Source organism: Schistocerca nitens, chromosome 8 (assembly GCF_023898315.1).
Source record: "Schistocerca nitens isolate TAMUIC-IGC-003100 chromosome 8, iqSchNite1.1, whole genome shotgun sequence".
In the NCBI taxonomy this organism is placed as follows: domain Eukaryota; kingdom Metazoa; phylum Arthropoda; class Insecta; order Orthoptera; family Acrididae; genus Schistocerca; species Schistocerca nitens.
In genome coordinates, this window is record NC_064621.1 from 475,996,492 (window position 1) to 476,007,597 (window position 11,106).

Genomic DNA, 11,106 nt, shown 5'->3' on the forward strand with positions numbered 1-11,106 from the left:
AATCAGGGAAAGATTTCTGCAAACGTGGTGCAATTATGCCTCAGTTGTGGATTGTTGTTAACCGGTGTATCACGCCTTTTACTGGGTTGTTTAAAATCTGAATTTACGACGCCAAGAAAGTTTAATACAGAGCGTAGGGCATCAAGAGCCATGATTACACCATATAACTTCGTTCTATAAACACAGAAGGTCACCAATGCATTCACATTCAGGTAAATTAACTTTTAATATCGTAAATGCATGCTTGGATTAATGTTTGCTACCGTTTTGGAATAATATGTGATTAATACTAGTCTTATATCACGAACTGTGAGCTATCGTATGTCATTGACCTCGAAAGGATCTTGTTCTTGTTACAAGAAGTTTCCGAGTTTTCTTTTCCGTATAAAGTAAAAGTGCTTAAATTACTAATTACATTAATTATTACTAACTAAGTAACATGATTTGATCATTCAAATTGTATTTTAACTGAAGTGCTCCTCGTGGTAATCAAAGATCCTCGGTTCAATCCATAGCAAAAACGTAATTAACTGCAATTTTACTCTGGAGTTATACTTCCAAAAATTGTTAGAATAATTTCTCAGAATATAAAGATTACTGGTGAACTGTAATTACAGAAATAAAATCTAGGTCACTGCAGTTTGAAGCCCTGCAGCAGTCATATTGGTATAGCAAGTTGTAAATAGTGATTCTGTGTTCATATTCCTTTTATTCAAGTTGGTACAATTGTCTATTATTGAAAGAGTTATTCAACAAATGTGTTATGAAATTAACAATTTTATGTATGCCTTGTTATAGTCGGTTAACCAGTGGGTAATCCACAGTGAAAGGTCATGCAAAACTTAATTAATTATTATTGAAGTAGTTGTCCTATTAAAATTATGTGTTTCATTACTTTCCTTAAACTATAAAAGATTAAAAGTTTCACGGCCCCCACTAACACTTCATGTAATGCTCTGTGTAAAAGTTAACGTACAATCTATAGAAACTAGTACTGCTTATTTAGTAACAATAACAAACTGGTAACTACACTAATGGCAGTAAATCGCAACTTCAGAAGGTCATTAATAATGTCATTAAATTTTGGTAATAAATTTTTCTGTGTATCATATATAAATGATTAACAATGCAAGATAACAGGTTAATATAAATGCGAGATAAGCCATTGCAATCATTAAATGCTTCGTAAGACGTATGACATGTAGCGTGGTATTTTAATAGCATTCTGACTACAGTGAGCACGGTCTTGGAGTAGAACCAGTTGGTGAATAAAATAGAACACATGTCAACATACGTATTAGCCATATGCTATCGTCAGCGAATGCAAAGAAGAATTGGATGGCCTGTGGAGTGAAACCAATATATTTATGAGCCCAAAATTTGGGTAACGAAGAAACCAAAGAAAGGCGAAAGTAATGAGGAGAATCACACATCACATTAGGGATAAACTTAACATTGAAATTGGGGACCACAAAGTAGATGAAGATATTCTGTTACTTTGGAAAGAAAATAACATATTACAGAAGAAGCAATAAGATATACAATGCGCATTACCTTGGCAAAAATGGCATTCCTCGCTAAAAGAAGCCCACCAGTACCAGACAAAGCCATAATTTGGGGACGAAATATCTCGGAATGTTCGCCTGAAGCAGCACTTCGTATGGTTATGAATTATGGGCGGTGACGAAACGGGAAAATAATGAAATCGAACCGTCTGACATGAAGTATTACAAAAGGATGGTGGGAATTAGGTGAAATAATGAAAAACGAAATTTTCTGCAGAATACGTGCATAATACAAGAAGAAGAGGCATTTTGGTAGGACATATGTTAACATATTAATGGGTACGGCACTAGATCGATTGTAGAAGTAGGGTTACCTCGATCCGTAAATGGAAAAATTGCTGGTTTTATGATGAAGGCGAAAATGAGACAGTGAAAGAGGGAGAGAGAGAGCGAGAGAGAACGGAGACAGACAGCATGAGTCACCCGCAGTACAAAATTTAAGAACGTTACCTCGACCTTTAGTCTGCATAACACGCATATCACCAGAGCTTAATTTACACTGCGTCTTCGTAGTGACTCTGTACTCTTTGCGGCCACTGCTGTCTCACGTTTTACAATAATTTATTTATTCGCCCTTGGCCAGAGAAGTGAGAAATGATATACTAGACATACACTATCATACATAATACGTAAGGTATAATATTATACACTAATACAAGTACATCATGTACACTCAGCAGTCCATGTACCACATGATCTCGAGCTGGATGCTATGCGGCTGATTTATAACATGGTACCTGCTACTCGAAGGAAAAGGGTGATACTGACGTAGCCGGCTGTGGTCAGCTGAGGAATCAGGTCTTTCACACATGTACGCTGGGAAAATCCTTCTGATGAAAGCCCTGAGAAACATGTTCCTACGTCTGTCGTAACGTGAACACCTAATTATTACTTGTTCAGCACTCTTGTACCTGGCGCTTGTTGCTAGAACAGCAGGGCGCTGACCGTAAAATATTAGCGATAAATGTAAAAAACTGACATAAAATAAGATGTGGACTCCCGTTGTGGCTGACGAGGTGTAGATCTTTCGTCTTCCAAAATAGGGCATGGTACATGATTTATTTGACGGACTTATTTGCAGTTAGCTGAAAACATAGTTTAATAAAGATTTCGTTTCCTTCAGATTATCAAAAATGCACAAAAATCGTGCAGTTGATAAAATCTAGATTTTATAACTCTTATAACTGACGAGAAATTGGTGTGTTGAGCCAAATCTGGTGACTGCTGGTTTCGACTCCCGGGCTGCAGACAGTTGTAATCTGCCAGGAAGTTATTGCCGTTTTGCCATTTCCTTTAGCAAGTTTTTCTAACAGGACAGCTTTGTGGTTAGTAACAAGTTTGCTAGTGAAAAGTCGAAACGAACAGAATACAAAACTCCCTGTCACCCGCCAATCCGCGAAGAAATTAATCGCTAGCTATGACTGCGAAATTTACTAAATCATTGGCGTGTTATTTCTACGTCCACCGCCTCCAAGTTCATCCAATTTCTGCTTTAAAATTGATACGGGAGTAGAGTAATAGATCACCAAAACCTCTACCTAAGTCCAGGGTTAACTACCAAACCTCAGCGCAGTGTTTTATGGATCGAAGGCATTAGACGCTACTGATGATGATCCATTCGATGGACAGGTTAAGCGTAGCGCTTCCCGTGGTGCTTTGCGGGTGGCTTAGGCTGTTCGCCGGGACTACCTTTGTCTCCTTTCTTCCCCTCACATTATTAATGAAACGAACAGAATAACACGCAGTACAGCGCATTCTGCACTAATCGACTCTCCACGGTTTCGTTAAGACTCATTTTATGGAGGAAGCAATGTATTTATTTATTTATCGCATGACGATGCAGAGCTTTGATCAAATTCATAATTTTAAGAGTATACAGTGTAAGAAATGACAAGCAAAATAAAGGTACAGAATCAAATGTCCAAAGTATTATACTAAATTATGTACGCATTACACAAGTTCTTAGATTTCTAAGTCCAATCTGTTGATCCAGGTGAGCCCCTCAGGTGATCCTTGGTGGATGTCATTTATTGATCCCCCGAAGGCTCGTTTCGGACATTCACGAACAATGTGATTTATTGTTTGCAGGGCAGCTCCACAGTCACATTCTGGAGATGTGGCTCAGCCCCATTTGTGCTTTAGATAACGGCAGTTCCCTTGTCCTATTCGGATGCCATTGATGGTTCTCCACCGGCGTCTGGGGAGTGTGAAACCTGGAACTCGCATGGAAGGCTTTTCAACTAGATGACCGTTGAACACTGACTTCTCCATACTTCGTTGATGTTAAAGTCGGAGGCTTCAGGATGTTGTGCAGTTCGCCAAGGTGGTTTCCTTGGCTTCAGACGCTGATGTTCTGCTATTAATATAGCGCTGTGTACGGGTAGCTGGGGGTTCTTCTGAATGTTTCTCCAGATCTTGAGGAGAGCATGTGATCTTCGTAGAGCTGGGGGTTGTATGTTACTTAAAACTGGTAGCCACGTAGTTTGGGTGCTACGTATGCAGCCTGTGATATCGCATTGTCTGAATGAGTTGCACATCTATCTTGCTACAGTGAGCACTGTTCATCCAAGTTGGACAACAGTATTCAGCTACAGTGTATGATGGTGCAAAAGCAGTTATTCTCAGGTTCTGAGCACTGCAAGCTTCTGAATGATATTATTACAGGTCTTCAATTTTGCGGGCACGTTGGAGAGATGTTAAAAAGTTAGGGACCTATCGAGTGTTATTCCGAGGTACTTCGGAGTGCTGCAGTACTGCAAGGTTTGTCCTCGGAGCTTAGCTTCTGGTTTATGGTCAGAGTGTCTGTTCCGTAGGTGAAATGCTGAAGCAACAGTTTTCTGAGGATTTAGGCGGAGGCAATATGAATTACGGATTCATTTAATGATGTGACGCCACCGATTTACCACTTACAGCCTCCCACTGTGATGGTTAATGATCTGTTGACATTATAGCTGAAACGTTAATCGGAATTTCCTATTAATCCTGACGAGAAGAAGGGTTTGTAACACTCAACCAAGAACACCCGTTCACTTCTGCAATCCAGTGAAATTCTCAGTTAAAAGAAAAGTGTATAAAGTCTTATTTAAATAAAACTTTTCATGCTACGACCATTATTACATAGACTGCCTTCTTCTTAGCGATGCTAGGACACACAAAAGTCTGACTTAATTTTGTAGCCTTGATACACTGAGGTGATAAAAGTCATGGGACAGCAATATGCACATATACAGATGATGTTAGTATCGCGTACACAGTGCATTAGTGAAGCTGTCATTCGTACTCAGTTGATATATGTGAAAGCGTTCCTGATGTGATTATGGCCGCTTGATGATAATTAACACTCTGAATACCGAGTGGTAGTTGGAGGTAAATCCATGGGACATTCCATTTCGGAATTCAATATTGCCAGACCCACAGAGTCAAGAGTGTGCTGAGAATACCAACTGTCAACCATTACCTCTCACCACTGACAATACAGTGGACGATGGCCTTGTCTCAACGACCGAGAGCAGCGGCGTTTGCATAGAGTTGTAAGTGCTAACAGACACGCAGAATTGCATGAGAGCGCCGTAGAAATCAGTGTATAACGTGCGACGAACGTATCCGGTAGGACAGGGCAACGAAATTTGGTGTTACTGGTTTATGGTAGCAGAAAACCGACGCGAGTACCTTTGCTAACAGCACATCACCTGCAGTGCCTCTCCTGGCTCGTGACCATATCGTTCGGGCCACAGAAGACTGGGAAACCTTGGTGTGGTGAGATGATCCAGTTTCAATGGGTAAGAGCTGATGGTATGGTTCGAGTGTGGCGCAGAGTCCACGAAGCCGTCGACCCAGTTTTTCAAAAGGCACTCAGCAATCTGGTGGTGGCCCCCTGGTGGTATGGGCTCTGTTTACATGACCGAGCGAGGTGGCGCAGTGGTTAGACACTGGACTCGCATTCGGGAGGACGACGGTTCAATCCCGCGTCCGGCCATCCTGATTTAGGTTTTCCGTGATTTCCCTAAATCACTTCAGGCCAATGCCGGGATGGTTCCTCTGAAAGGGAACGGCCGACTTCCTTCCCCATCCTTCCCTAATCCGATGAGACCAATGACCACGCTGTCTGGTCTCCTTCCCCAAAAACAACCAACCACCTGTTTACATGGAATGGGCTGGGTCCTTGTTATGGTTGGCTGCTTGCGGACCATTTGTAGACACTCATGTACTTCATGAATCAAAACAGTTTTTTTTAAGACAGTAAGTCATGTCACCAGGCTACAGTTGGTCGAGATTGGTGTGACGAACCTCCTGGACAGTACTAGTGAATGATGTGACCACCCAGATCACCACGTATTGATCCTATTTAACATTTATGTGACGTAACCGAGGGATCAGTTCGTGCCAAAATTCGGCACTGGCAACACTTCCGCAATTATGGACAGCTATACAGGCAGCATTGCTCAGTATTTCTGCAGGGTTCTTCCAACGACTTGCTGAATCCAGGACACCACGAGTTGCTGCACTACGCCGATTAAAAAGAGTCAGACACGATATTACGTGGTATCCCATGACTAGTCTTATCAGTGTATTCGTATAAATCCTATGCTACTTTACATTTACTAATTAATTCTGCCAAATGAGGCGGGTTGGCAGCAGCTAAATTTCGGCTCGAGAGATGTTGGAAAACGGATACGAAAGGATGGTACCAAAGGAAACTTTCATCAATTGAACGAAAGTATCGTGATGTGGTGGAAGATTACAGCGAAGGTGATGGGTTTACAGTAAGTTAGGCTGCTGATTGTATTAGTGTTGGAGCTGCTTTTGGGTTTGACTGGAGATGTTTTCAGTCACTATGTTACCAGATGTATTGGAAATATGGGACAGAAAAGGACGTGAGATATGTTTGAGGAGCTGTAGTGAGTGTGTGTGGGATAAGTTAATTTTTCATGTACGTATTGCAGGAGCTGTAGCAAAGGAACAGGATGTGGCTGTGCTTATAATGGGATGGAATTGTAACAGGAGAGGAGCGAGATGTCATTGGGATGAATCAGTTGACGGGAGAAATTAAAATGACAGGGGTTCTAGGAGTCTGTGGCTCTGGTAAGTAAAGTTCATTTAACAAAAGACTTGGGATAAAGTCGCACTACAGATCTGAGACCATAGTGTAAATAGAGAGCACTTGTAACGCGACTTCTGAATGTATAGCTTGAAATGGACAGATCACTCATCGTTCAAAAATTTATATTTGACGCGTTTCAAACGTAGTCCATCTTCAGAATATCTTTCAAACTGTCAGTGCAAGTATACTGTCACAGATGTACGTCTTCGTCATCAGCGCTCAACTAAACCTTCTGTACATTACAGTATACGGGTATGCAGCTTCGATATGGACCATGCTGATCGTGAGGTTGACTACAGACAAATTGCCGGACACATGTGCTTACACCAGGCGCCAAGTCGACTAGTGATCTGACAAGCTTTACCATGATAATTGTACAGGTACTAGTCCGTACCGAATTTGGAATAGATTAGATTCATACTTGCTTCACAGCTAGGGTGAATACGACGCTTCATAATGTCTCACATGTCAGTTTAACAAAAGATTCCTTGACATGATATTAATCCCTTTGTTTAAAAATTGTAAAATTACTGATTTATATCTAAATAACAATCTGTTTAATAGAAGGAATTGTCATTCAGAATTTTTTAAAATTTGTTTCTAACGCTGTTTGGCTATATGTCACATTCTTTATTTTATTTAGCAAGTAACCATAGACTTTTGTGGCATCATAATTCACCCCTTTTGGTGAGGAAGTTAGATTTAATCCAGAATAGTGCAGATCAGCCTTTCTCATAGAGCTGTAGTTATGCGCACTGCATTGCTTTGGAACTGGAATGGGTTATTAAAACATTTCACAACTGAATATACACTACTGGCCATTAAAATTGCTACACCACAAAGATGCTATATACGCGAAATTTAACCGAAAGGAAGAAGATGCTGTGATAGGCAAATGATTAGTTTTTCAGAGCATTCACAAAAGGTTGGCGCCGGTGGCGACACCTACAACGTGCTGATATGAGGAAATTTTCCAACCGATTTCTTATACACAAACAGTTTATCGAATCGCGACATTGCTGCTGGCGTTGGTCGAGATCGAATGACTGTTAGCAGAATATGGTATCGGTGTGTTCACGAGGGCAATACGGATCGCCGTGCTGGATCCCAACGGCCTCGTATCACTAGCAGTCGAGATGACAGGCATCTTATCCCCATGACTGTAACGGATCGTGCAGCCACGTCTCGATCCGTGAGTCAACACATGGGGACGTTTGCAAGATAACAACCATCTGCACGAACAGTTCGACGAAGTTTGCAGCAGTATGGACTATCAGCTCGGAGACCGTGGCTGCGGTTACCCTTGACGCTGCGTCACAGACAGGAGCGCCTGCGATGGTGTACTGAATGACGAACCTGTGTGCACGATTGGCAAAAAGTCTATTTTTCGGATGCATCCAGGTTCTGTTTACAGCATCATGATGGTCGCATCCGTGTTTGGCGACATCGAGCTGAACGCACATTGGAAGCGTGTATTCGTCATCATCAATGGTGACCGAGCAACTGGCTCGTCACAATACGCCAGTCACTACGCTTGATGAACTGTGGTATCGTGTTGAAGCAGCATGGGCAGCAGTACCTGTACTTACCATCCAAGCTCTCTTTGACTCAATGCCCAGGCGTATCAAGGCCGTTGTTATGGCCAGAGGTGATTGTTCTGGGTACTGATTTCTCAGGATCTATGCACCTAAATTGTGTGAAAATGTAATCACATGTCAGTGCTAGTATAACATATTTGTCCAATGAATACCCGTTTATCATCTGCATTTCTTCTTGGTATACCATTTTTAATAGCCAGTAGTGCAAATACTATAAAGCTACAGTGAGCATTGATAGTTCCTTAAATAAACGTCTGCAAGATGATCTTGGGTGTGCTCCAACTATTATTCTGACTGCACGCTTTTGTACAATGAATACTTTTTTTCTTAACGATGAATTAGCCCAAAATATGTCACGTGAAAGCAGTGGAGGACAAGGGCGTAGTAAGCTAATGTACTGGTTATTTTATCACCAAAATTTCAGTAACCCTAATAGCACAAGCAGCAGAACTCAAACGTTTCTGCCCATCATTAATGTGTGTCTTTCAATTTAATCTCTTATCAACGGGCCCACTAAAACATTTTGAATATTGAGCTTGGCTACAAATTCTGGCCAAATGTATATTTATTAATGGTGTTATCAATGTGTCTTATCAGAATTTAATGAGAATCCGTTTTCAGACCACCACTTAATTATTTTCTGAAACATGCTATTAACTAATTTCTCAGCTAATTCTTGTTTCTTGGGTGTGATTACTATACTTGAATTATCATCAACAAAAAACCTAACTTTGCACAGCAAGTCACTAATCCACAGATTAAGTTTTTGGAAACAGTTGCAAGTCGCACTTCCTATTTTTTATTTTCCGGTTTCGTTTTTCAAATGAACAACAGCAAAATCAGAATATACAGTTTAAAGTACATCGGTGAAATTCAGTTTCATCTTTGGCGCTGTCAACGTCATCATTTACTGCTGTAGTCTAAACATACTTTAAACCGTATGTTCTGATGATGCTCTTGTCCATTTGAAGAGCGAATCCGGTTTTTATATATTTAGCGTTTGGCACTACATATGAACAGCGACTACCAATTGTGGATTACATAGTTCTACAAAATTTTACAAAAGTATATTAATTTCATAATATATAATTTACAAAACAAGTCTATAAACTAATATCTAATTTGTCGATCCATTCAAGGGCTGCTTCTGTCACTTCAAAGAAATCTTCCAAGTTCCCATGGTAGGCTCTTCTGCTACAGCTTGTCACAATGTGATGGATCGTCTGGTGTTCATTTCCACAGTCACACTGAGAAGATGAAGCCCTTCCCCATGGGTAAACAAAAAAGACAAAGAGTGGCTTGTTGCTGTTGTCAAAAGCTTAATTTTAACTGTCGCTCCTTCTGCAAGCGGTGCCTGGTGTTGCTAAATACACAGGGTGATAGGAAATTTCCGTTACATACTTCTAGCATAGTATAGCACTTTCCGTTGAAAAGACTTTTTTTTGAAACCAAACTGACATATTGATAGTACTTTACTTTTACAAATATATGAAACTTCTCTGAAATTCATGAATAAGCGTGGATGGTGTCAATGCTTTTTTTTTCAGTGATATTTCCAGAAACAACAGCGGTGTTCTCTATTACTGATCAAATAAAGTTTGTTAATAGCTCATATGCTGCTTCTTGTAGGCAGTCATCATTTGATGGTCGAGTGGTTCTAGGCACTATAGTCCGGAACCTCGCGGCTGCTACGGTCACAGTTTCGAATCCTACCTCGGGCATGGATGTGTGTGACGTCCTTAGGTTAGTTACTTTTGCGTAGTTCTAAGTCTAGGGGACTGATGACCTCAGATGTTAAGTCCCATAATGCTTAGAGCCATTTGCACCATTTTTTTATTATTTTAATATAATACTTCAAGCAACTTTGAGTATAGTTATGTATTATCGAAGTAACAGTAGTAAAACTGTTATACACAAAACAATTATTATGTAAAACAAAATGGATTCGTACTAATAAACACAGAGTCCAGAGCACAACTGGTACCGTGTCGGCAGTTGCAGTCATCGAAATAACGAAGATTCAAACATTAACTGAGATATTCATTATTCCGGAAGGGAAATACTGCAAGAGTGGTGGACCGGGTGAAGCGGATACTCTCATCAACTTCGTGCCCGTCTTCTTTGATCTGTGGAAACTACCCTGCGCCGTTGCCGAAATGCGCTGCCAGATTACCTGTTCCAGCGCCTCTCCGGGTGGCGATCGCGGCAGTAATGACAATGAATTCCGGTAAAACCGATTCGTTACGACGCAGATGACAGAAAAGTAGGCAACGACCGGCTCTGTGAGCGGCAGCACCGCAGGAGGCGAAGTAGCGAGGAGCTGATGAAAGGGCTGGCTGTGATGACGGCGCGCCGCTTGCTCCCGCTGCTGATGGATCAAAGCGCCTCTGAAGCAAGCATCCCGCCCACCGTCAACAGGTACGGCGCGACCACTAGGGCGATCTCGCCGCTTGATTGGTCTCTTCCCGAGCTGATGCTGGCCGTACACAGCGAGTTGCTTTGAGAGAAAAACAATTCAAAATTTGTTCTGCTACAAAACGGCCGACAAGCTGTTTACAGTAGGAGTCGTCAGATTGAAATAGTCGAGTAAAGGCGATTATTTGATACTTGACAGTCTCCCTCGAACCTATCGATGTAGAGATTCAACCTTCATGTAACTTTTCGTATTAAATATTATCGTTGCACCTGTTACCTTACGTTATTATAAAACTTTGAGGTTTCTAAAAGATTCACCGCTTTGCAAAACGAAGCATCTGTCGAATGTAAGTAAATTCATTATGCTTCACACCCTAAGACCAATGCTACATTAAATTACGCAAACGGATTAATAAAGGAAAATAAA